Source organism: Peromyscus leucopus, chromosome 1 (assembly GCF_004664715.2).
Source record: "Peromyscus leucopus breed LL Stock chromosome 1, UCI_PerLeu_2.1, whole genome shotgun sequence".
In the NCBI taxonomy this organism is placed as follows: domain Eukaryota; kingdom Metazoa; phylum Chordata; class Mammalia; order Rodentia; family Cricetidae; genus Peromyscus; species Peromyscus leucopus.
Genome location: NC_051063.1, coordinates 94,549,778 through 94,576,740, shown reverse-complemented (window position 1 = coordinate 94,576,740; position 26,963 = coordinate 94,549,778). Strand labels below are relative to the sequence as shown.

General features: G+C 40.4%; 1 protein-coding gene and 1 pseudogene across 1 annotated transcript in view; one reads left to right on the top strand and one right to left on the bottom strand.

Moving 5' to 3' along the window:
* Positions 1 to 26,963, bottom strand: part of Sbf2 (SET binding factor 2) — a 352,132-nt gene that overhangs the window by 280,383 nt on the left and 44,786 nt on the right.
* Positions 25,698 to 26,592, top strand: LOC114697575 (annotated as a pseudogene).

Here is a 26,963-nt window from a genome sequence, read left to right as displayed (position 1 = left end):
CACTCTCAGCTTTCTAATTATGGATGTAATATGACCAGACACCTCAAGCTCCTCTGGCTATGACTTCATTGCCATGATGGAATGTACCCTCAAACTTTGAGCAAAAATAAACCCTTTCTTCCTTAAAACTGCTGTGATGGCTATTCTTGGTTGTCAACTTGACTATATCTGTAATTAACTGAAAACCCAAGCAGCTGAGTACACCTGTGAGGGGTTATTCTTGATTGAATCATTTGAGGTAGAAACATGCACCTTAAATCCAGGTCATTTGAGGTGGGACGATCCAATCTGGGCCACAACTTCTAGTAGCAACTTATATGAAGGATATGGAAGAAGGAAGCTTGTTCTCTCTTCCTGCTGTTCTCACTCTCACTGGGAAGTCCATGCCTTCATTGGCATTAGCGCCTACTTCTGGTTTCTGGTGCATACGGAAGACCAGTTGAGACATCCAACCTCATGGACTGAATAACTACTGGATTCTTGGATTTTCCACTGGGAGACAACCATTGTTAGAACAGTCAGACCATAACCTGTAAACCACTCTAATAACGTGTGTGTGTGTGTGTGTGTGTGTGTGTGTGTGTGTGTGTGTGTGTGTGTGTGAGAGAGAGAGAGAGAGAGAGAGAGAGAGAGAAAATTCATTCTAACAGTTCTGTTTATCTAAAGAACCCTGACTAATACAGTTGCTGTATAACACAATCTGTAACACACAAAAACTGCCTGACACAATCAACAGAAAACTGGTATCAACAAGTGGAGCTACTGCTGTGATAAACATGACTGTAGGGGGAAAAGGGCTAGCTAAATAAAGAAACCCACCCTGACCCTGGAGCCCAGAACCAGTGAAAGAAACACTGCTTGGATCTAGGACCTGAGCCAGTGAAAGAAACACTTTACCCTGAACACAGAACCAAAGAAACATGCCCTGACTCTAGTGCCAAAGAAACACACTTTGTCCCTGGAATTAGAGCCAGTGGAAGAAATATGCCCTGGCCTTAGAATTAGAATTAGAGCTTGGAAAGAAACACAGTTGGGCTCCGAAATCAGGGCCATTTCTACCTCTAACCAACAAAACTAACCAATCCCTGGACATAAAATCTTCTGCCTGGAGAAACTCTGCCCCTAAGAAATATATAAACTGAGAGAATGTTGAAGCAGGTTGATAAAGAAAAAATACAAACGAATGGAAGAAGATCTATGAACAAAGCTGAGGCCCAACTGCATCAGCCCTGAACGGTAGACAGTCATTTGCTTGATCTGTTTGGGAGGCAGCGTGTGTTGGGGGGGGGTTGGCATGAGTGGCTGTTTGAATCTGGGACATATGCAGGGACACTGGTCGGTGGGGGGGGGGGGTCTGGCTGGACTGAGTTACAGGTCGATCCGGTCCTCGGGGGAGACTTGATTGGAGGAGGTGGGAATGGGGGGGGGTGGGGGGGGGGGGGGGGGGAGGGGAGAAAGGGAATCTGTGGCTATATGTTGAACTAAATGATGTTGTAAAAAAAAAAAAAAAAAAAAAAAAAAAAAAAAAAAAAAAGAAATCCTATATAAACCACCCTGCCTGTTCAGTTCTGTTCAATTCTGGAGACAGCCACTCTCCTGGACTCCTCCTTCCCAAATAAATCTCTTTCTCAAAAGAGTCTTGGGTGTCTTGAAGATCTTGGGTGAAGATTTTCATTTGATAGTGCAGAGAAGAAGAACATTGCTAAGATGTCCCTTAGTGGACTGAGCAAAAAAAAAAAAAAAAAAAAAAAAAAAACCTTGCTGAGACATTCTCTTAGGAGGGCTAAGCAAGGCTGAGCTGAACAGAAGAACCTTGCCAAGATATCCCTTATGGGAATGAGCAAGGCGAAGCTGAACAGAAGAACTTTGCTAAGATGTCCCTTAGGCAACAGAGCACAGTGGAGCATTAAAAGTAACAACTTTTCTCTGTAGACGAAGGAGACTGCTACATTTGTGCTGGGTTTCTCCTTTAGCAGAATGAAGCAACAGAAGCAACATCTTGGGCTGGAGAAGAAGGAGAGCTCTGCTGGGAAGCCCTCTTAAGTAGGGGCTGAGCAAAGCTCAGCTGTAGCAACTCTCCAGGAGAGGAGCAGGATAGCTATATCCTGCAGGGAGACTATTCCCCACCACACCCCAACTGCAGGTATCACCTGACTCCCCTGAGCAGTCAGGATACCTTTCCCTCCAGAGCTGAGCGGTCCCACTGCAGCTCCAGGTGCCAGAGCTGTCCTAGCAGCTCAAGGTATTGCCTGATTCCCCCAGCAGTCAGGATACCTGCCCCCAGAGTTGCAACACTTGCTTACAGTGACCAGGTGGTTTTTAGATCTTTAGAACTAGTTTGTGTGTGCCTGTGGGAAGTGGGGGGTGGGGGTGGGGTGGATATGAAAGAATTTGAAACTTCAGAAAAGTACATGGATGTCAGGCAAAGTTTAATTGGCCACTTTTGTGGGAGTTCTGAAGACCAGAGGTTCAAGAGAAATGCTGACAGTGGAAGCCCAGCTCATCAGGTTATGGAAGGGAAAAAGGACTCTGTTAGTAACTGGTAGAATGCTTGTGTCACACAAACACACACTTGACTTCAATTCCTAGCACCAAATAAACCAGGAATGGTAGCATTAACCTGTAATACCAGCATCTGGAAGAGAACACCAAGAGGATCAGTAGTTAGAGGTGATCCCTCAACAATGCAGTGAGTGTAACCTACTACTCCTAGCTACATAAAATCCTGTCTCAAAAAAAGAAAAGAAAAGAAAAACATTAAATATAAGCCCAATAGCCAGATCATAATTTCTAAACATAATTTCTCTTCAATGAAAGAAGCTAAGACTTGGAGAAATAGATGATTCTAGAACTAGGTCTGAATATCTGAGAGGAAAACCTTATAGTGACATACACACATAAACAATTAAATAAATAAATAAAGCAAGCAAGCAAGCAAAGTGAGTAGCCCAGCTACTCAGAAGGCTGAGGCACAAACATCACTCGAGCCTACCAAATTTAGGCTGGAAAATGTAAGGGGAATTCATCTTTAAAAAAGAAAGAGCAAAAAAATGTCCAAGAGCATCCAAAAATTCTAACTAATAAGCTCTAATAAAGCATAAACATAAAATGTATGTAAGTCCTTAACTGAAATCAGTTAAGTGATTTACATGAACAAATATGAACAAAGAAAGCATAAATGTTCTGTGTTTGGGTATTTTGCCTACAGATGTGGTTGTGTACCACATGCATACCAGGTGCCAGCAGAGGCCAGAAGACAGCACAGGGTGCCCTAGAACTGAAGTCACAGATGGTTGTGAGTCACCATGTGGGTGCTGGGAATTGAACTTGGGGACTCTGAAGAGCAGCCAGTTCTCTTAACCACTAAGCCTTCTCTCCAGCCTCATATTTTATTATACTAATAAGCATTCAACATTTAACATCATTTCATGAGAGAAAATTGTTTAAAACATATTTGGTCACAATACTGCCATAAAAATATATCACCAAGTATGTGGGAGAACTGGCCCTGAGGTCACAAGAGTGTGAGAGCTGAGTCCCAGCAGCCAGCCAACAGGTAAGAGTCCTGCAGGCAGGCTGCTCCACCACCGCCTCCACCCACTGGACCCTATACCCTGCAAGACACACTGAGCTGCCCAAACACATCGAACCCATCACCCTCCCCCTAGCCAACCATCCCCCACAAAATCAGCACCCCTGAGAGGCACAAGCACTACCTGCACCAATTGGAAGAGCAGCCTCTCCTTAAAGAGCCCTCTCCAGCAACATCAGCAGATCCTATAGGCACATGTGCCACCCATACAAACAGACACAGGCAAAACCTACACCAACTGGAAGAACAGACTCAACAGGCACAGGCACAACCCACACCAGTTGAAAGAAGAGACTCCATGGGCACAAGTAAGGCCCACCCCAGCCAGAAGAACTAGACGATACTCTGGGTATAGGCACCCAAACCCCCACAAATCTCAGCTGAGACGACCCTACTTGACCTGACAATCAGCCAATCACCAGAACCCTTGACCATTCAGGCCAAAAGACAATAAAGGAAATAGACAATAAAGTGTGTGGGGGGGGAGAGACCCATCCAACAAGGACATCATAAGAATCAACACCTGTCCCTATAATTACCCCAAACCCAGATGGGCAAACAGCAGTGTAAGAATACATTCAACAACATAAAGAGCAATGTGGCAACACCAGAACCTAGTGGTTCTACAACAGCAAGGCCCAAACATCCCAAGGTAGATGAAGCAGAAGAAAACAATCTTAAAAATAACTTTATGAAGATGATGGAGGCCCTTTAAAAGGAAATGAAAAATTCTCTTAAAGAAATCAAAGAAAAAACAAAATATTGGAAGAACTCAATAAATCCCTTAAAGAAAGCCAAGAAAAAAACAATCAAACAGGTGAAGTAAACAGTTCAAGCTTTGAAAATTGAAATAGAAACAATAAAGAAAACTGAGGGAATTCTGGAAATGGAAAATCTGGGTAAACAAACACGAACTACAGATGCAAGCATAACAAACAGAATACGAGACGGAGGAGAGAATCTCAGGTGCTGAAGATATGGTAGAGAAAATTGCTGTGGGATGTTCTGTATGTCCTGTGGGAGCCCTTCTTGGGTTCTTTGTGGCGTTACCCAGCAGGTCCGTATAGAGGATGATTAGGACCATGGGCCTGAGTGCAGGTGTTTGAGATGGTCTGCACTTGGCTGTGCTGGGGGATGGTCTGTATGTCAAGTTGTTCTGATTGATCAATAAATAAAACCTGATCGGCTGTGGCTAGGCAGGAAGGATAGGCGGGACTAACAGAGAGGAGAAATAAAAGGACAGGAAGGCAGAAGGACTGGCTGCAGCCGCCGCCATGACCAGAGACACTGCAGCCGCCGCCATGACCAGCAGCATGTGAAGACGCCGATAAGCCACCAGCCACGTGGCGAGGTATAGATTTGTAGAAATGCGTTACTTTAAGATATAAGAACAGTTAACAAGAAGCCTGCCACAGCCATACAGTTTGTAAGCAATATAAGTCTCTGTGTTTATTTGGTTGGGTCTGAGCGGCTGTGGGACTGGCGGGTGACAGAGATTTGTCCTGACTGTGGGCAAGGCAGAAAAACTCAAGCTACAGAAAATAGATTCCTTGGTCAAAGAAAATGTTAAATCCAACAGATTCTTAACACAAAACATCCCAGAAATCTTGGACACCATGAAAAGACCAAACCTAAGAATAATAGGAATAGAAGAAGAAGAATTCTGGCTCGAAGGCACAGAAAATACAGTCAACAAAATTATAGAAGAAAACTTTCCCAACCTAAAGAAGGACATACCTATGAAGATACAAAAAGCTTATAGAGCATCAAATAGACTGCCCCAAAAACAAAAGTCCCCTCCTACATCATAATCAAAACACTAAGCATAAAGAATAAAGAAAAAATATTAAGAGGTGCAAAGGAAAAAGGCCAAGTAACATACAAAGGCAAACCTATCATTATACCCAATTTCTCAATGGAGACTCTGAAAGCCAGAAGGTCATTTTGCAGACATTAAAAGACCATGGATGACAGGCTTGACTACTATACACAGGAAAACTTTCAATCACCATAGATGGTGAAAATAAGATACTCCATGACAAATCCAGATTTAAACAATACCTACCCACAAATCCAGCCCTACAGAAAAATACTAGAAGGAAAACTCTAACCCAAGGAAGTTAGCTGCACCCACAAAAACATAGGCAATAGATAATCTCACACCAGCAAATCCCAAAGAAGGGAAACACACACACACTATCATCACCACAACCAAAACCAAAAAATAACAGGAATTAACAATCACTGGTCATTACTATCTCTTAATATCAACAGAATCAATTTACCTATAAAAAGACACAGGCTAACAGAATGAATGTGAAAATAGAATCCATCCTTCTGCTGCATACAAGAATCATACCTCAACATCAAAGACAGACATTACCCTTAAAGTAAAGAGTTGGGAAAAGATTTCCAATCAAATGGACCTAAGAAACAAGCTAGTATAGTGATCCTAATATCTAACAAAATGAACATCAAACCAAAATTAATAAAAAGAGATGGAAAAAGACATTTTCTATTCATCACAGTAAAAATCCATCAAGATGAAATCTCAATTTTGAACATTTATACCCCATTTTCAAGGGCACCCACATTTGTAAAAGAAACATTACTAAAGCTTAAAGCACACATCAAACCCCACACACTAATAGTGGTATACTTCAACACCTCACTCTCACCAATGGACAGGTCTGCGAGCCACAACTTAACAGAGAAATAAGGGAACTAACAGATGTTATGACTCAAATGGACTTGACATCGATAAAACATTTCACCGAAACACCAAAGAATATACCTTCTTCTCAGTACCTCAAGGAACCTTCTCTAAAATAGACTACATGCTCAGTCACAAAGCCAATCTCAAAAGATACAAAAAAAAAAAAAAAATGGAATAACCTACCATATCTTATCAGATCACCATGGCTTAAAGTTAGAATTCAACAACAATACAAATTACAGAAAGCCTACCAACTCAGGAAAACTGAACAATGCTAACTTAACCACCACTGGGGTCAAGGAAGAAATGAACTTAAAGACTTCCTAGAATTCAATGAAAATGAATGTACAACATACCCAACTTATGGGACACAATCAAAGTAGTGCTAACAGGAAAGTTCACAACACTAAATGCCTACATAAAGAACATGGAGAAACCTCACTCTAGTGACTTCACAGCACACCTGGAAGCTCTAGAACAAAAAGAAGCAAACTCACCCAGGAGGAGTAGACAACAGGAAATAATCAAACTGAGGGCTGAAATCAATAAAATAGAAACAAAGAAAACAATACAAAGAATTAATGAAACAGAGTTGATTCTCTGAGAAAAATCAACAAGATAGACAAACCCTTATCCAAACTAACCAAAAGGCAGAGAGAGAATGTCCAAATTAACAAAATCAGAAATGAAAAGGAGGACGTATCAACAGACGCTGAGGAAAACCAGAAAATCATTAGGTCAAACTTAAAAAAAAAAAACCTATATTCCACAAAATTGGAAAATCTAAAAAAAAATAGACAATTTTATGGATAGGTACCACATACCAAAATTAAATCAAGAACAGATAAATAATTTAAATAGACCTAAGGAAATAGAAACAGTCATTAAAAGTCTCCCAACCTTGGAAACAAACAAGAATACGACAAAGAAAGAGAACTACAGACCGATCTCCCTCATGAACATTGATGCAAAAATACTCAATAAAATACTGGCAAACAGACTCCAAGAACACATCAAAACAATTATCCACCATGATCAAGTAGGCTTCATCCCAGAGATGCAAGGTGGTTCAACATATGAAAGTCCGTCAATGTAATACACCATATAAACAAACTCAAAGGAAAAAAAAAAAAAACACATGTTCATCTCACTAGATGCAGAAAAGGCATTTGACAAAATCCAACACCCCTTCATGATAAAGGTCTTGGAGCGATCAGGAATACAGGGAACATACCTAAACATAATAAAGGCAATTCACAGCAAGCCAACAGCCAACATCAAATTAAATGGAGAGAAACTCAAAGCAATTCCACTAAAATCAGGAAGGAGGCAAGGCTCTCCGCTCTCCTCATACTAATTCAACATAGTACTTGAAATTCTAGCCAGAGCAATAAGACAACATAAGGAAATCAAGGGAATACAAATTGGAAAGGAAGAAGTCAAGCTTTCCCTATTTGCAGATGACATGATAGTATACTTGAGTGACCCGAAAGATTCAACCAAGGAACTGATACAGCTTATAAACACCTTCAGCAACATAGCAGGATACAAGATCAACTCAGAAAAATCAGTAGCCCTCCTATATACAATTGACAAACAGGCTGAGAAGGAAATCAAGAGATACATCACCCTTTATAATAGCCACATATGACATAAAACACCTTGGGGTAACACTAAGCAAGCAAGTGAAGGACCCATATGACAAGAACTTTAAGTCCCTGAAAAAAGAAATTGAAAAGATGTCAGAAAATGGAAAGATCTCCCATGCTCATGGATAGGCAGGACTAACAGTAAAAATGGCAATTTTACCAAAAGCAATCTACAGATTCAATGCAATCCCCATCAAAATGCCAACACAATTCTTCACAGACCTGGAAAAAATAATACTCAACTTCATATGGAAAAACAAAAAACCCAGGATAGCCAAAAGAATCCTGAACAATAAAACAACCTCTGGAGGCATCACGATCCCTGACTTCAAGCTCTACTGTAAAGCTACAGTAATAAAAACAGCTTGGTACTGGCATAAAAACCGACATTTGGACCAATGGAATCGAATTGAAGACCCTGACATTAATCCACACACCTATGAACATAATTTTTAACAAATAAGCCAAAAGTATACAATGGAAAAAAGAAAGCATCTTCAACAAATGGTGCTGGCATAACTGGATATCAACGTGTAGAAGGCTGCAAATAGATCCATATCTATCACCGTGCACAAAACTTAAGTCCAAGTGGATCAAAGACCTCAACATAAATCCAGCTACTATGTACCTGAAAGTAGGAAGTAGTCTTGAACGCATTGGCATAGGAGATCACTTCCTAAATATATAACACCAGTAGCTCAGACACTGAGAGAAACAATCAATCAATGGGACCTCTTGAAACTGAGAAACTTTTGTAGAGCAAAGGATATGGTCAACAAGGCAAAGCGACAGTCTACAGAATGGGAAAAGGTCTTGACCAACCTCACATCTGACAAAGGACTGATATCCAGAATATATAAGGAACTCAAGAAATTAGACATCAAAATGCCCAACAGTCCAAATAAGAAATGGGCTATAGAACTAAACAGAGAATTCTCAACAGAGGAAACTCAAATGGCTGAAAGACAATTAAGGAAATGCTCAACACCCTTAGTCATCAGGGAAATGCAAATCAAAACAACTCTGAGATACCATGTTATACCTGTCAGAATGGCTAAGATCAAAAACACTGAAGACACCTTATGCTGGAGAGGATGTGGAGCTAGGGGAACTCTCCTCCACTGCTGGTGGGAATGCAAGCTTGTACAACCACTTTGGAAAATTGGGAATCAATCTCCCCTAAGATCCAGCTATACCACTCTTGGGCATATACCCAAGGAACGCTCAATCATACCACAAGGGCACTTGCTCAGCTATGTTCATATCAGCATTGTTTGTAATAGCCAGAACCTGGAAACAACCTAGATGCCCTTCAACTGAAGAATGGATAAATAAAATGTGGCACATATACACAATGGAATACTACTCAGCAGAGAAAAACAATGACATCATGAGGTTTGCAGGCAAATGGATGGATCTAGAAAAAATCATCCTGAGTGAGGTAACCCAGACTCAGAAAGACAAACATGGTATGTACTCACTCATAGGAGAATACTAGATGTGGAACAAGGATGACTAGACTGCTACTCACATCACCAGGGAGGCTACCTGGAAAACAGGACCCCAAGAAAGACAAGGGGATCGCCCAATGACGGAGAAATGGATGAGATCTACATGAACAGACTGGACATGAGTGGGGGTAATGAAGGGCAAGGGTCAAGGGAAAGAGAGCCTGTGGGAGCGGGAGATCCCAGCTGGATCAAGAACAGAGAGGGAGAACAAGAAATAGGAGACCATGGTAAATGAAGACCACATGAGAATAGGAAGAAGCAAAGTGCTAGAGAGGCCCACAGAAATCCATAAAGATACCCCCACAATAGACTGCTGGCAATGATTGAGAGACAGCCCGAACTGACCTACTCTGGTGATAGGATGGCCAAACACCCTAATTGTCATGCTAGAAACCCCATCCAATGACTGAGGGAACTGGATGCAGAGATCTACAGCTAGGCCCTGGGTGGAGCTCTGGGAGTACAATTAGCGAGAAAGAGGAGGGTTTGTATGAGCAAGAATTGTTGAGACCAAGGTTGGATAAAGCACAGGGACAAATAGCCAAACAAATGGAAACACATGAACTGTGAACCAATGGCTGGGGGGCCCCCAACTGGATCAGGCCCTCTGAATAGGTGAGACAGTTGATTGGCTTGATCTGTTTGGGAGGCATACAGGCAGTGGGACCGGGTCCTGTGCTCAGTGTATGAGTTGGCTGTTTGAAACCTGGGGCTAATGCAGGGACGCTTGGCTCAGCCTGGGAGGAGGGGACTGGACCTGCCTGGACTGAGTCTACCAGGTTGATCTCAATCCTCAGGGGAGGCTTTGCCCTGGAGGAGATGGGAACGGGGGAGGGGGGGGGGGGGCTAACAAGGGAATCTTTGGCTGATATGTAGAACTAAATTATATTGTAAAATAAAATTAAATTAAAAAAAAGTCTCCCAACCAAGAAAACCCCAGGGCCAGACAGTTTTAGTTAGCAGAATTCTCAATACTCCTGAAACTGTTCCACACAATAGAAACAGAGGGAACATTGCAAAACTCTTTTTATGAGGCTACAGTTACCCTGATATCCAAGCCACACAAAGATGCAACAAAGAAAGAGAATCACCCTCATGAATATTGATGCAAAAATACTCAATAAAATACTGGCAAACTGAATCCAAAAACACATCAAAAAAAAAAAATCATCAGCCATGATCAAGTAGGCTTCATCCTAAAAATGCAGGGGTGGTTCAACATAGGAAAATCTGTCATTTTAATACACCATATAAACAAACTGGGGAAAAAAACACATATTATCCTTAGATGCTGAAAAGCCTTTGACAAAATTCAACACCCCTTCTTGATAAAGGTCTTGGAGAGCTAGACAGTGCTGGCACATGCCTTTAGTCCCAGCACTCGGGAGGCAGAGGCAGGCGGATCTCTGTGAGTTTGAGGCCAGCCTGGGTTATAGAGTAAGTTCCAGGAAAGGCTCCAAAGCTACACAGAGAAAACCTGTTCCCAAAAAAAAAAAAAAAAAAAAAAAAAAAAAAAAAAAAAAAAAAAGTCTTGGAGAGATCATAACCATAATAAAAGCAATATACAGCAAGATAACAGCCAACTTGAAATTAAATGGAGAGAAACTCAAAGAGATTCCACTAAAATCAGGAACAAGAAAAGGCTGTCCACTCTCTTCATATCCAATATAGCACTCAAAGTTCTAGCTAGAGCAATAAGACAACTAAAGGAGATCGAGGGGATACAAATTAGAAAGGAAGAAATCAAACTTTCGCTATTTGCAAATGATATGATAGTATACATAAGTGACCCCAAAAATTCTACCAGGGAAATCCTACAGCTGATAAACACCTTCAGTAATGTGGCAGGATACAAGATTAACTAAAAAAGATCAGCCCTCCTATACACAAATAATAAATGGGCTGAGAAATAAATCAGAGAAACAACACCCTTTACAATAGCCACAAATAATATAAAATACCTTGAGGTAACTCTAATCAAACAACTGAAAGACCTGTAGGACAAGAACTTTTAGTCTTTGAAGAAAGAAATTGAAGATACAGCAGAAAATGGAAAGATCTCCCATGCTCTTGGATAGGTAGGATTACCATAGTAAAAATGGCAATCTTACCAAAAGCAATCTACAGATTCAATGCAACCCCCATCAAAATCCCAATTTAATTCTTCACAGACCTTGAAAGAACAATACTCAACTTCATATGGAAAATCAAAAAACCCAGGATAGCTAAACAATCCTGTACAATAAAGGAACTTCCGGAGGCATTACCATCCCTGACTTCAAGCTCTACTATAGACCTATATTAATAAAAATAGCTTGGTATTGGCATAAAAAGACACATGGATCAATGGAATCGAATTGAAGACCCTAAAATAAATCCACACACTTATGAACATCTGATTTTTGATAAAGAAGCTAAAATTGTACAAGGGAAAACAGAAAGCAACTTCAACAAAAGGTGCTGGCATAACTGGATGTCGACATGTAGAAGAATGAAAATAGGTCCATATCTATCACCATGCACAAAACTCAAGTCCATGTGGATCAAAGACCACAACATAAATTCAGTTATACTGAACCTGATAGAAGAGAAAGAGGGAAGTAACCTTGAATGAATTGGCACAGGAGACTACTTCCTGAATATAACACCAGTAGCACAGACACTGAGATTGACAATTTATAAATGGGTCCTTTTGAAACTGAAAAGCATCTGTAAGGCAAAGGACATAATCAATAAAACAAAACATCAGCCTACAGAATGGGAAAAGATCTTCAACCCCATATCTGACAGAGGGCTGATCTCCAAAATATATAAAGAACTCAAGAAACTGGACATCAAAATACCAAATAATCCAATTTTAAAAATGGGATACAGACCTAAACAGAGAATTCTCAACAAAAGACTCTCAAGTCACTGAAAGACAATTAAGGAAATGCTCAACACCCTTAGTCATCAGGGAAATGCAAATCAAAACAACTCTGAGATACCATGTTATACCTGTCAGAATTGCTAAGATCAAAAACACTGATGACAGCTTATGTTGGAGAGAATGTGGAGTAAGGGGAACACTCCTACGCGGTTGGTGGGAGTGCAAACTTTTACAGCCACACTGGAAATCATTATGGTGGTTTCTCAGAAAATTGACAATCGATCTGCCTCAAGACCCACCGATACCATTCTTGGGCATATACCCAAAGGATGTTCAATCATACCACAAAGACACTTGCTCAACTATGTTCATAGTAGCATTATTCATAATAGCCAGAACCTGGAAACAACCTAGATGCCCCTCAACTAAAGAACAGATAAAGAAAAGGTGGTACATTTACACAGACTGGAGTATTACTCAGCTGTAAAAACAATGACATCATGAAATCTTCAGGTAAATGGATGGAACTAAAAAAAAAATCATCCTGAGTGAGGTAACCCAGACCCAGAAAGACAAACACAGTATGTACTCATTCATAAGTGGATATTAGATGTAAAGCAAAGGATAACCAAGCTACAATCCACAGCCCTAGAGAACTAGGTAACAAGGAGGACCCTAGGAGGGACACATGGATCACCTGGGAAGGGGAAATAGATGAGATCTCCTGGGTAAATTGGGGGTCAGGAGAGGGGGGCATAGAAGTAAGGGAATTGAGGATGGGAACATGAGGGATGGGGATGGTCAAGTTGGGGGAGAGACAGACAGGGAGAGCAATGAAAGAGATATCTTCACAGAGGGGGCCATCATGGGGTTAGGGAGAAACCTAGTGCCAGGGAAACTCCCAGGAATCCACAAGGATGACCCCAGCTAAGACTCCCAGCAATAGTGGAGAGGGTGGCTGAATTGGCCCTCTCCTGTAATGAGATTGGAGATTACCCTAATTGTCAACATAGAACCTTCATCCAGTAACTGATGGAAGCAGATGCAGAGATCTCCAACCAAGCACTGGGCTGAGCTCTGGGAGTCTAGTTGAAGAGAGGAAGGATGTATGGAAGAGACGAAGGATTATGTAAGAAAGGGGGGTCAAGATTATGATGGGGAAACCCACAGAGACAGCTGACCCAAGCTCTTGGGAGCTCACAGGCTCTAGACCAACAGCTACAGAGCCTGAATGGGACCAACCTAGGCTCTCCACATGTGGGTGACAGTTCGGTAGCTTGGCCTGTTTGTGGGGCCCCTAGCAGTAGGACCAGGATCTGTCCCTGGCACATGAGCTGGCTTTTTGGAACCTATTCCCTATGGTGGAATGCCTTGCTCAGCCTTGATGCAGGGGGTAGTAGCTTGGTCTTGCCTCAACTTGATATGCTATGCTTTATTGATTCCCATGGGAAGCCTTATCCTTTCTGAGAAGTGGAGGGGGGGTAGAAAGGAGGTGAGGGGAGGGAATGGGAAGAAATGAGAGGAAACTGTGGTTGGTATGTAAAGTAGATAATAATAATAATAATAATAATAATAATAATAATAATAAAATAATAATAATAATAAAGGAGTGGGAGAGCTGTCCCTGTCCCCCACCAGCTGCAGCACTTGAGAGAGCAGACCCTGCACCTCACTGGAGTAACATAATAGAGCCAACCCTGTTGGCAAAGGTGTAGGTGAGCCAGTCCCAAAATTGTAAGCATGGGAGAGCTGCCCTCACTACTAATCTGTCATGCAGCAACGTAGGTGGGAAAGAGATGCCTCCCTTTACCCTTCATCCCTACAACAGAAGAGAGCTGACCCTCTCCCTTACCAGCTGCAGCACTCAGGAAAGTAGGCTCTGCTCCTCGCCTAAACAGCACAGCAGAGTTAACCAGGTATTTGGAGGTAAGGGTGACCCAGCCAGGAGGTTGTGAGCAAAAGAGCTGTCTCCATTACCCATCTGACATGTGGCAGCATGGGCGGAGAAGAGATGCCCTCCCTACAACCCCCTGTCCATCATTGCCTGAAACAGGTGGAGGAGCTGGCCATGGGGTCATAAGAGCTGGAAATCTGTACCTGACCCTCACCAGCTGCAGCACTCAAGAGAGTGGCCCCTGTACCTCAAAGGAGTAACACAACAGAGCTGGCCCTGATGGTGTAGGTTTGAGAGAGAAGACCCTGAGGGTGTGAAAGCAGGAGAACTGGCCCCATCCCTTCCTTATTGCTGCAAGAGGTGAATTAGCTAGGGCAATGCTGGAGAGATCACCTTGATGGTGAGGATGGGAAAACTGGCCAGCGGACCAACCCTGCAACCACCCAGTCCCAGAACCAGGGTTATGACTTGACCCACACTAATATCCACTCCATCTATGATTTCCTGGAGCACGTGAAGGGACCTGACCCAAAGACCCAAAGCTACAGGATCTCCACAACACAGGGCAACAACAGGATATCCAAGAGGCCCAGTGAGGGCCCAGCATCAACAGTGTAATAGAAATCAGAGGACCTGAACCAGACCAACAACTCTTAGCAGTGAACACTTGCAAGTAAAGATACAAGGAGAAAGGAGGTTTGCTGCATGACTCACTGTTACACTGCAGCTTCCATGATGAGATCTTTAATTTTTTCCCTTTTTCCTTTTCCCTTTCTTCTCTTAAATTTTGTTTTATTGGGGGGAAAGGTACAGGGGCAGAGGGCAGATGTGAAGGGGCAGGGAAATGAATGGGATCAAGATACATGATATAAAAGGCATATAGAATAAATAAAAATAAAGAGGAAAGGGGCTGGAGAGATGGCTCAGAGGTTAAGAGCACTGACTGCTCTTCCAGAGGTCCTGAGTTCAATTCCCAGCAACCACATGGTGGCTCACTACCATCTATAATGAGATCTGGTGCCCTCTTCTGGCCTGCAGTCATACATACTGTATACATAATAAATAAATAAATCTTTAAAAAAAATAAAGAGGAAAAATAAAAAATACATCATTAATATTAGCATGAGACTATTTTCCCCCACAAGAAAAACATCAAGTTTAAAATGTCATAATACATTCTTGATGTCAGTTCCACTGTAGCACGAATCCCAATTTGTCTTAATAATAAAAACTTAGAGCCAGATATCGGGATAAATGCTGAAAGATCAGAGAGACAAAGGAGCAAGCCATAGCTACCTCTTACCTCGCCAACTCCTCAGCCTGAAAGGGGGGGGGGAGGAGTCTCCTGTCTCCTCCTGCCTTATATTCCTCTTCCCACCCAGCCATATCACTTCCTGTCTACACCTCCCTAATGCTGGGATTAAAGACATGTGCCTCCCAATTAATGGGATCAAAGGCATGAGATCCAGAGTGTTGGGATTAAAGGTGTTTGCCACCACTGCCTGTCTTCTATGGTTAACTAGTGGCTAGCTCCACACTCTGATCTCCAAGCAAGTTTTATTTGTTAGGTTACAAAAAAAAAATCACCATATTCCATTCTTTTCACTCCATCCTATCCCCAAAGAGTTCACTTAGAACATTAGCATCATACCTTGTACCTATTCTCTTTCTCACTGAGACATCTACAACTCAAGGAAATTGCTTCAATAAAAGTATAATACTAGAAAACCAAACTTCTGACATCTGGGATATACAGAATTAACATATTCATCTTAATATGATAAAAGCTAATCAAAATAAACAATTTTACAATTTATAAACAAGTAGGGCAGTGGTGGTGCATGCCTTTAATCCCAGCACTTCTGGGGCAGAAACAGGAAGATCTCTGAGAGTTTGAGATCAGCCTGGTCTTACAGAGTGAGATCCAGGACAGCCAAGGCTACATCAAGAAACCCTGTCTCCTCACCCCCAACACACACAAAAAAGGTGAGGGTCATATTCAACTTAAAAGGCCCAAATTACCTGTCTTAATTTATAAAATTTGCTTTTGAGTAAATAGAACTTTTAAAAAATGCTATCTTGTTACTTTTCAGAAGGCTTGCACAACAATTCCAAAATTATCAGAAACTCAAACCTCATCCAATTATGTCTGTACATACCAAATTTCCAAAGACTAAGGGGGAGAAACTGTTCATTCACTAATAGAAAGAATGCAGGAAATCATTCTACAAAAGAGTTTCCTATCTGAACTACTTAGCATTTAATGAAAGGAGTCTGTTTATTCCAACTGAAACAAGTCTTTTTGTGGCTATTCAACAATGTAGGTAGGAATGTAATACGGTCTTCCAGTTTTTCATCATGACCTCCTATTATTCAAAAGATTTATTTGAAATACCCAAATCTGTCTATCTGTCTGCCTGCCTATCTATCTATCTATCTATCTATTTATTTATTTATTTATTTATTTATTTATTTATTTATTTATTTATTGCAAGTTAAACTTAGCAAAGAGCCCATGGATTCTTACACTACTTAGTAAGAAGGCTATTTTTTCCTTTTTCCTGAGACAGGGTCTTCTGTACCCAGACAAGCCTCAAATTCACTATATAGCTGAGGATGACCTTCTCTTCAGTTTCTGATCTTCCTGCTTCTGCCTCCTAAGTATTGAGATTACAGGTGTATGCAATTATGCCCAGATATGCAGTGTTTGGGAAAGAACCTTTAACTTTATGCATGCTAGTCAAGCATTACCAACTGAGCTACACCTGCCCATCTGGCCATGCATTGAACACAATGCATGAAGAACAAAATATGTCATTACAAAAACAAATCAGGCAGACAGTTCTGTTATGACCATGCCCATTACTCTCTATACCGTGTGCTAAAATTGTTTCCTTCAAAAACAGCAGCATGCATAATATATACATGAATGTTACATGACTTTATTCTTTGTAAACTCATAATTCATAGTGTATAAGTTCAACCACAACCCAGAGAGTAAATATCAAAACCAAGAAAAATAGTAGCAAAAGATTATAAACTGATGGGCTAATGAGATGTGTTCTGTGGTTAAAAGTACTTGCCTGAGGACTTAAGTTTGATCCCCACAACCTAAAGTGAAATGAGAAAACTCTGACCTCTGACCACATACATGTGCCATGGCATATGCCCATATGCACTAAAACACATAATTTATATGACCCAAACAATAAAATTTTAAAATAGTATATAATTAAAACTAAATAGTGACTTGACTTTTCATAAAGTTGCTTAGACTGCATTATCATACTGAATTAAAATGCCCTCTTTAGCAGCAATGAAGGAACTGAGAGGTTGGCAGTGGTTGAGATGCTGCTCTGAAAACTGTTAACTATCAATGTTTTTATGTAATTTATTCATTTTTATTTTATGAGCAATGATTGGTGCTTTGCCTATATGTATGTCTGTGTGAGGGTGTCAGAAATATCCACTCCTCCTGCTAGCATTCTTAATCACTCCAACAATGCAAACTCTCACTGGACAACAGCAGCAGCTGAGCCATCTCCTGGCTTCCCATTTCATTGCACTACAACACCTGCTTACGTTTCTAGAAGTATGAAAATGAGTTCTGCAAAATCACAGTTCATCATGGTAACTCCCAAGATCAAAATCACAGCTGTTTCTTTTTCCCCCCATTTTCTTGTATGTTTGTGATTGGGTGTTGTTTGTTTGTTAATAGATCCTTTTAAGTTCAAGATCTCACAAGTTGTCCAGGCTAGCCTAGAACTTGCAATCCTCCTGCTTTAGCTGCTAGAATGTGACAGGCCTAGCTATGTTTCAAATAGAAACCAAGAAGAAAGAAAAGGGATGATTATTTAAGGAAAATTTCTGAAAAAGCAAATTTGCTTACAAATATCACAGACCTAAATCTAGTTATATGATCATACCCAATTCCAAAGAGTCTCTTAGTTAAGTGACAATTGTGTTCGAGGAAAAAAAAAGTTTTGTGTCTAAACAAAGATAAAAGAATAGATATTAGGAGGCAATTGGCAGTTTCTACCAGAATCTTCTCTTCAATTGCTAAGTGTCACCACAGCATATAGAACTCCCTATCAGCCAAGTCCAGAGTGAACTCTCCAGAAATAAAGCCCTGGGTTGTGGGTTGTGAGAGGACTACCAATAGAGAAAGACCCTCTTGCTTACTTAATGCGCATGTGCTCTCAAATCCTCACACTTTGCCCAATCCCATGTGTATCACTTCAATGTGATGGCAGAAACTGTCACCTCTGTACTGCATAGCGAGCTGCTATCACTCACATGTAGTATCTGGACATTTGTTCTCTATCAGGTACATCATCAAGCTAATAGTCCTTTTCAAAGAAGTTAGCTCCAAAATGAATAGCTCTAAACTGTTACTCTCCTGTCAAAGCCTGCTATGTAACAACCCAACGGTAGCTTTGTGGATTATTCAGTAAATTAGTTACGGTGGTATACTTTAATACGCTAACTTCAAAGCCAACAAAACCAACCAGTTACTATATTTTGGACATTAGGAAATATTAACAAGATAAAGTAGCTTATACTTCAGAAAGATATCCCACTATAACCCAAAACATGCAACCTCAAAAAATTTCACTAAATCTTAAATTTTTTATGGGATGCATGTCCTACTATCAGCTGTGTCTTTACAAAAGATCTGGGTGCTTAATGGTTTTCTGTCAGAAAGTCCTATGGATCAACATGATGTCATTCTATAGGGAATCAATGTAGTGTACTAGAGGATAGTGAACAAACAAAATTCCTATAGACTAAATTATGGCAAAGAATTAAAAGGCTACCCTAGCCAGGGAGGCAATATAGTGTTGCTACAGTATACTGCTGGCTATTTATTTATGAGGCTCTATTAATTGAAGTCTTTAATATATTTGACCTGATTGCCAGGTACCAGAATCTATTTCTAGCAAAGAAATCTTATGTGGAAGAGAAGAAGCAGCAAGAGTGGTATAAATTTAAAAGTCTCTACAAAAATCTATCTTCTACACTGGCAAAGCAAGATTTAATAAAATCTAAACCTTTCACGTCTTCATACAGGATTAATTTCTGTGATTCAAGGTGTGAGATTGCTTTGGTAAAAAGGAATACCAGAGGGAAACACTTTGTTCTTCTGTTAACAGTGGCCCTTAATCCATAAATATGCAAGACAACAGAGGTATTCTCAGCTATTGAATATATTTATTTCAAATACACATTCACTAAGAAATTATTTTTAATCACATAATGAATGTAGAGATCTACTAGGCTATCGTGAAAAACCAAGGCAAAGCTGCAATCAATATCTGACTACTTCAAACTCTCATCTCACTGCTGGAATACAGTGATCCTTAGTCACTAGAAATTAAAATTAGGTCAAGTTCCAATAATTGGGGAGATTTATTTTTCCTTTCCCTGATATGGTTAGTCCTCTTCTTCACAGAAAGTGATGAAGAAAATGATTGTACTGAACTGTAATACTGTAACAGTCTCTCCTCAAAAGAAAGTACCTTGTCCCCTTTCTTCAAGAAGTTCTAGATACCTGAAAAAAGGCACAGGGACTGGCTAATTCCATTACAGTGACAGAAAACTAAGCTTTAGTCATCAGACTTGAGGGGTTCTGTTTTTGTTGATTTGTATTCTGTCATCCAACCAAATAAGATCTTAGAGAGTGTCCCTTCCACATCAGTTCTAGGGCTTCTGATCATTTGGGTACCTGGTAGCTATGCCCGCCTTGCTTATATTGGTTAAGGTCTGTTACTTGTTTCTGCCCTTCCAGGATTCCATTAAATCTAGGTGTTCAATTTAGTAGCAGAATCTTTCACACTCATCCCAAGGCCAGAAAAGAAAATCCCAATAGTACTTCTTAAGGATGACAGTAGTCCCCTCACCACTGTACCTTCTTAAAAGTAACAGAGAACACTGTGGTGGATGATATGACTACACTATGTGTTGTTCACTATGGGTAAATAGGCCTCTATGGCCAGAAAGTAAGAAAGCCAGTTTCACATAATACTACCCCACAACATTCTCCAAGTCTTTCATTTCAATATTTACGTTATTTGCTTGTATGTTTTGAGACAATAGCTCAAGCATCCCAAACTGGCCTCCAACTCAAACTTATAATTTATGATCCTCCTCTGTCCACCTCCAAAGTACCGAGACTGCCTAAAGGTGCCATTATACCTGGCTTATGCAGTGCTGAGGATCAAATCCAGGGCATCGGGCATCCTAGATTAGCATTCTACCTACTTCACTTCCCATTTGTTTCTTGAGACTACAGTCTTGCTTTGTAACCTACACTGGCCTCAAATATGTGACCAAATATGTAATCCTCCCTCCTTAGTTTCCTATATGCTAAGATTACAGGCATGCACCACCATGCCCAGCTGGTATTTTAATTTAATTCATTGTATATCAAGAATGAAGCTGGGCACTCAGCTTCCAAGAGGCAGGTAGATAGATCTCTGTGAGTTCATTCAGCCTAGTCTATAGAGAGAGTTCCAAGACAGCCAGGACTACACAGAGAAACCTTGTCTCGAAAAAGCAAAGCAAAACAAAACATGAATGAAACGAAGTGTCTGTCAATCAAACAGGTAGACAATTAGAAATTGTAGCACCTGGCTATGGTGACACATGGCTTTAATTCCAACACTTGGGAGACAGAGGCACGTGGATCTCTGAGTTCGAGGCTAGCCTGGTCTACAGTGTTAGTTCCAGGACAGCCAGGGATACACAGAGAAACCCTGTCTCAACATATAAATAAATAAGTACATATATACATACATACAATAAAAATAGAACAAAAGAAAGAGTTGCAGCTGTTTAAATAAGCACCAAATCTGAAACTCTACAGGGCAGTGGTTCTCAACCTTCCCAAAGCTATGAGCCTTTAATATAGTTCCTCATGTTGTGGTGACCTCCAATCATAAAATTATTTCATCGCTACTTCATAACTATAATTCTCCTACTTTTACAAATAGTAATTTAAATATCTGATATGTAACCCCAAAGGGGTCATGACCCATAAGTTGAGAAACACTGCTATAAGGTAACCTGGATTAATAAATTCAGCCCACTAAAATCAGATTCCTGCTGGAGAACAATCCTTTTGCATAATGTGGCTACGTATTGCTCTCATTGGTTTAATAAAGAGCTCAATAAGCGGGCGGTGGTGGCACACGCCTTTAATCCCAGCACTTGGGAGGCAGAGGCAGGCGGATCTTTGTGAGTTCGAGGTCAGCCTGGTCTACACAGTGAGTTCCAGGACAGACTCCAAAGCTACACAGAGAAGCCCTGTCTCAAAAAAAAAAAAAAAAAAAAAAAAAGAGCTCAATGGCCAATAGCTAGGCAGGAAAAGGCTGGGCAGGGGAGCCAAACTGAGAGAATGCTGGGAAGAATAAGGGTGGAGTCACAGTAGTCCCAGCCAAGCACAGAGGAAGCAGGATGTGTAGAAAATGATATAACAAGCAGCATGTAAATTAATAACTATGGGTTAAGTTGTAAGAGCTAGTTAGTAACAAGCCTAAGCTATCAGCTGAGCATTTATAATTAATAATATGTCTCTGTGTGGTTATTTGGGAGCTGGCTGGCAGGACAGAGAACTTCCACCAACAGATTCCTCCTTTTATATGTACTCCCTGGGGGTCTACTAATATAAATTAGTGAAACTATTCTATAATTATTTCGATATATATAATTTGTCTCTCACCCATGAAGTCAGTGAGATCTGAGATCTTACTTTAGCTGTTCTGAAGGTTATGAAGTGGTGTGGCTGTGACTTTAAGAAGCAAGGCCACGCCAAATGTGATGGTAGACATACCAGCACTTGGGAAGCTGAAACAAGAGAATCCTGAGTTCAAAGCCAGGCTGTGCTATACAATGAGTCTGAGGCCAACTTAGGCTATATATCAAGATCTTGTCTTGAAGAAAGAAAAAAAGAAAAAAAGGTGAGGCCACTATAACACTTTTAGGCAAAGAGAACTCACTCTTTCAGTTAAGGGAAGACAGGTTGTTGCTTCTGCTGGTACCCTAGCTAGTTTGTACTGTCACCTTGACACAATTTAGTATACCTAGGAGGAGGCCTCTTCAATTAACGAACTACCTTGATCAGATGAGTCTATGGAAGTGTCTGTGAGATACTGTCTTTATTTATAATTTATGTGAGAGGCCTTAGCCCACTGTAGGCAGCATCATTCCTACATAAGAAAGCTAGCTAAGCAGGAGTCAATGAGTGTGCCATTAAGCAGCCATCCTTCATACTTCCTGCCCAAACTTCCTCAGTGAGGAACTCAAACATTTCCTCCTCTAAGTTGCTATTGGTCAAGGCATTGATCACAGCAACGGAATCAAGTAAGAATGGTTGGCAAGAGGGAATAAAGAAATTTACAGATTAAGAATACCTTAATTTAGCCAGGTATAGTATATACCTATAACCTTAGCACTTGGAAGGTGGAGGCAAGAAGTGGGATGCCAGGAACTCAAGGCCAGTATTAGTTACAAGGTGAGCTTGAGGCTAGCTTAGGTTACTGTATAAAACACTGTCTCAAAAGAATTCTAAAACATCCAAATATTCCCATTCTTACTAATCCGATTCTTGGAATCTTACTCTTTCTCAGTGACCCACCCTTACATCTAAGAAGTCTGACGAAGCTCTAAGCTCAGTCTATGTTGTAGTTGAATAACTTGGGTCAGACTCTAGACCTGATTTGGAATGTGATAGTTGCAAGAGTTATATGATATCAAAGATTGTTTTAGGCCAAAGACAGAACTCCTTAGTTTGCTAAACATAATCAGCCATGATTTAAAAACTGACTCTTTTAAAGAAACTGGTTTTCTTCAAACCAGTTTCTCAGACTGAGCACTACTGACAATTTGAGTCAGATAGCTGTTATGGGCAGGAGGAAGAAACAGTATTACTCAGTAGGACCCTGGCTCTCTAACCACTAGACCTGATTACACTCTCTTCCCTCTATGATGATAATCAAAAATGTTACCAAATACTTCTAAATTATCTCAGTGAGAAAATCACTCTGTAAACTCTACTATGGAGTTAAAAAACACAATCCTCTCATAATCCTTATAATCCTGTATCTCCTAAAATATAACACCACTCAGGCCACCAAAGATTTGCTTTTATCCAGTACTTTAGGTGACCACAGATGAAAACTTAAGTAACTTTTACCACTAAGAGCCACAGACTAATTACCAATGACCCTTCCATCTGTAGCCCATCAATCAGTTTTGGTCATGGACAGTCAAGAGTGTAGATACTGAATCAAACTAGAATATAGGCAACCTATGCAAAAATGGACTTACTACAAGAATTTCACATGCTTACAAATTCACTAGAAAAGTGAAGAGGCAGGCTATAGAGCAACTAACTTCTGAGAAACAACACTCCTAGCCACAAAACCACTCTTCTCTGTCAAAATCACAAAAACTACCACCATCAATGCTGGAAGCTACCAAGAAAGAAGCTGCTGTAAACATTTGACTGAAAACCATCACTATCAGGACAGAACCACACAAAATGCTAACTCACAACCATTCTGTTGCTGCTCTCACAGTCTACACTAACAATGTCATCTGGCCTTCCTGAATCAGCAGCACCTATAAATGCATTATAATTTTAAACTACAGCATTCTCTCACAATGAATCCTTATCATTTCTTGTATGGATTATAATTATAATGGCTTCCTATTTACTCTCCTGGACTTCACCATCAACCCTTCCAAATTATTTTCCCCAAACATCACTATTTGTAATTCATGTTATTCCAGTTAACTAATTTCTCATCATATTCAAGATAGGTAGGCTTCCTAATAATGTGAACCTAATTCTCTTCTATGTTTAGAAGCTGTACATTCAAAATCCTGTTGACAGCTCCCCCAAACTGTCACTCATTCAGCTTTGAATATACTGTCCCTTTTATAAACTGTCCTCTTTACCCATCCCCTAGTTTCCTAACACCAAGTTAACTCTTAGAGATTTTAAGAGTCAATTCAAGTGTCAGCTTCTTTTAGAAATGTTTCCTGACACCTTGTGCCCTAAGGTTAAGGTTGTAACTTTCTTATGCTGCCATAATACCTTACTCAAAATCTGTAAGACAGGAAAAATTCAGTTGCATTATCTTCCACAAAACCTAGAAAGTTCTAAAACGTGGAGGGGGGAGGGCAAGGGGAAAACAAATAAAATGTCTATTCCTTCTTTAACATCACTGCATTTCAATTGTTAAAGTCTATAATTTACGATTTTTCTATCTTTCTATCAGATTTCCTCTAATGGAACTGAGTGATATTCTAGCATAGATTGTACTATCTCTTAATACAGTGTCTAACTAGAGATAACAGTTTAAGAACTGTAGAAGAAAAATTAGCTCAGAATAAGAACATTTAAAGGGGTTAAAAAGTAGAGAAGCCAGGTGTGGTGGTGTACACCTTAATCCCAGCACTCAGGAGGCAGAGGCAGGGGGATCTCTGTGAGTTTGAGGCCAGCATGGTCTACAGGGGAAGTTCCATGACAGGCTCCAAAGCTACACAGAGAAACCCTGTCTCAAAGAGAGAGAGAGAGAGAGAGAGAGAGAGAGAGAGAGAGAGAGAGAGAGAGAGAAGGGAGGGAGGGAGGGAGGGAGGGAGGGAGGAAGGAAAGAAAGAAAGAAAGAAAGAAAGAAAGAAAGAAAGAAAGAAAGAAAGAAAGAAAGAAAGAAAGAGAGGAGAGGGAGGGAGGAAGAAAAGAGAGAGAAAGAGAGAGAAAGAAAGAAAGAAAGAAAGAAAGAAAGAAAGAAAGAAAGAAAGAAAGAAAGAAAGAAAAGAAAAGAAAAAGAAAAAAGTAGAAAAGAATACCAGATACATTATCACTCAGAAGCCTAAGATAGGAGACTAGTAAATTCAAGGCCATGTGAGCTATACACTACATTTGAGGCTAGTGTGGACTACAAGGCAAGAACAAGTCTTAAAAGATACATATTCAGTTCAGTTCCCAGCACCCATATTGGGCAAATTACAACTGACTCTAGCTATAGGGGATTGGAACCCTCTTCTGGCATCCACAGGCACCTATACTTATGTGTGCATGCACACATACACATTAAAGAAATTTTTTTAATTACATATACATACATACATAAAATTTAAAAATAGCAAAAATATACATACGTACATATATGCACCACACTGTTAAATATTCATGATTTCTTGCCTTATTAAGTTTTCCTATGTTCCATTTCTCCCTCTTCTACATATTGCTACCAAAATAATAACATGCAAGCTTGAATGACAGCAAAACATAACAAAACAGAAAACTAGATCCAAAATATCAACTCTCTAAAATGTTAAGATTCACTGGTGGGCCTAATTTAAGAGTCACTGCACTTAACAAGTAGATTGAGAAAATAGTTATATATGAAGAAGAGAGGAGAAAGTTTAAAAACAAACAAACAGAGTGTCCTTCTTTCCTTTCTGCTGAGTACCAGCTCCTTGCGGTTGAAATGGGCAAGTTCATGAAACCCAGGAAAATGGTGCTGGTCCTAGCTGGATGCTACTCCGGACGCAAAGAACATCGTAAAGAACATTGATGATGGCACCTCAGACCGCCCTTACAGACATGCCCTGATAGCTGGAATTGACCGCTATCCCCGAAAAGTGACAGCTGCCATGTGCAACAAGAAAATCGCCAAGAGGTCAAAGATCAAGTCCTTTATGAAAGTTTATAACTACAATCACCTCATGCCCACAAGGTACTCTGTAGACATCCCCTTGGACAAAACTGTTGTCAACAAGGATGCCTTTAGAGACCCAGCCCTAAACGCAAGGCCAGGCGGGAGGCCAAGGTCAAGTTTAAGGAGCGATCTAAGACAGGGAAGAACAAATGGTTTTTCCAGAAGCTTCACTTTTAGGTATATTTTTGTTACCATCATTTAAAAAAAAAAATAGTTTCAGAGAAGACCTATACAAAATTGCTAAGTTTTAAATTGAAAGGAAACAGTATCAGATAGAAAATCAGAACCTTGGCAAGACAGAAAACGTAAGAAATGTCTGAGCACATATACTTTGTCATTTATTTATTAAACGTCTAGGACAGGTGGGGCCCTTTAGGCAATGGATGGGTTTCATAATGTTTTATTCATTTATGCTCTATTTTCAGGGATGTCTTCTTTATCACTGTTCCTATATATCTACACCCCCAGCCACAAATCACTTTACCTCTAAAATTGTATTTTAAAATCTTCATTATGAAATCAAAGCAAATAAAAAGCAGCTTAGTAGACATACAATATTTATTAAATACTTTTAATTACTGAGTATAAAATCTAACAAGGTGTAATTCAGACATCAATTACCTTTTCTTCCTTCCAATTACTTAATAATCAATCCCAACTGTGTGACTATGTGGCAGGAAGGGGTGCCTACATGTGAATATACAGATGTGTGTTTCCATGGACCCACATGCAGAGACCAGAGGAGAACGCTGGGTATCTTCTAGCACTCTCCCCTTTAATGGCCTTAGACAGGGTCTCATGCTGAACCTGACACTCACTCTTTTGGCTAATCTGGCTGGTTGGTGAGCTCCCAGAATCCCCCATCTCCTCTCACCCCCTCTCCACCCTCAGTGCTGGGGTTACAGGCATCATCATGCCCAGCTTTTCACTTGGGTGCTGAGGATTCAAACTCAGATCTTCATGTTTGCAGAGCAAACTCTTACCCACTGAGCTGTCTTCTCCA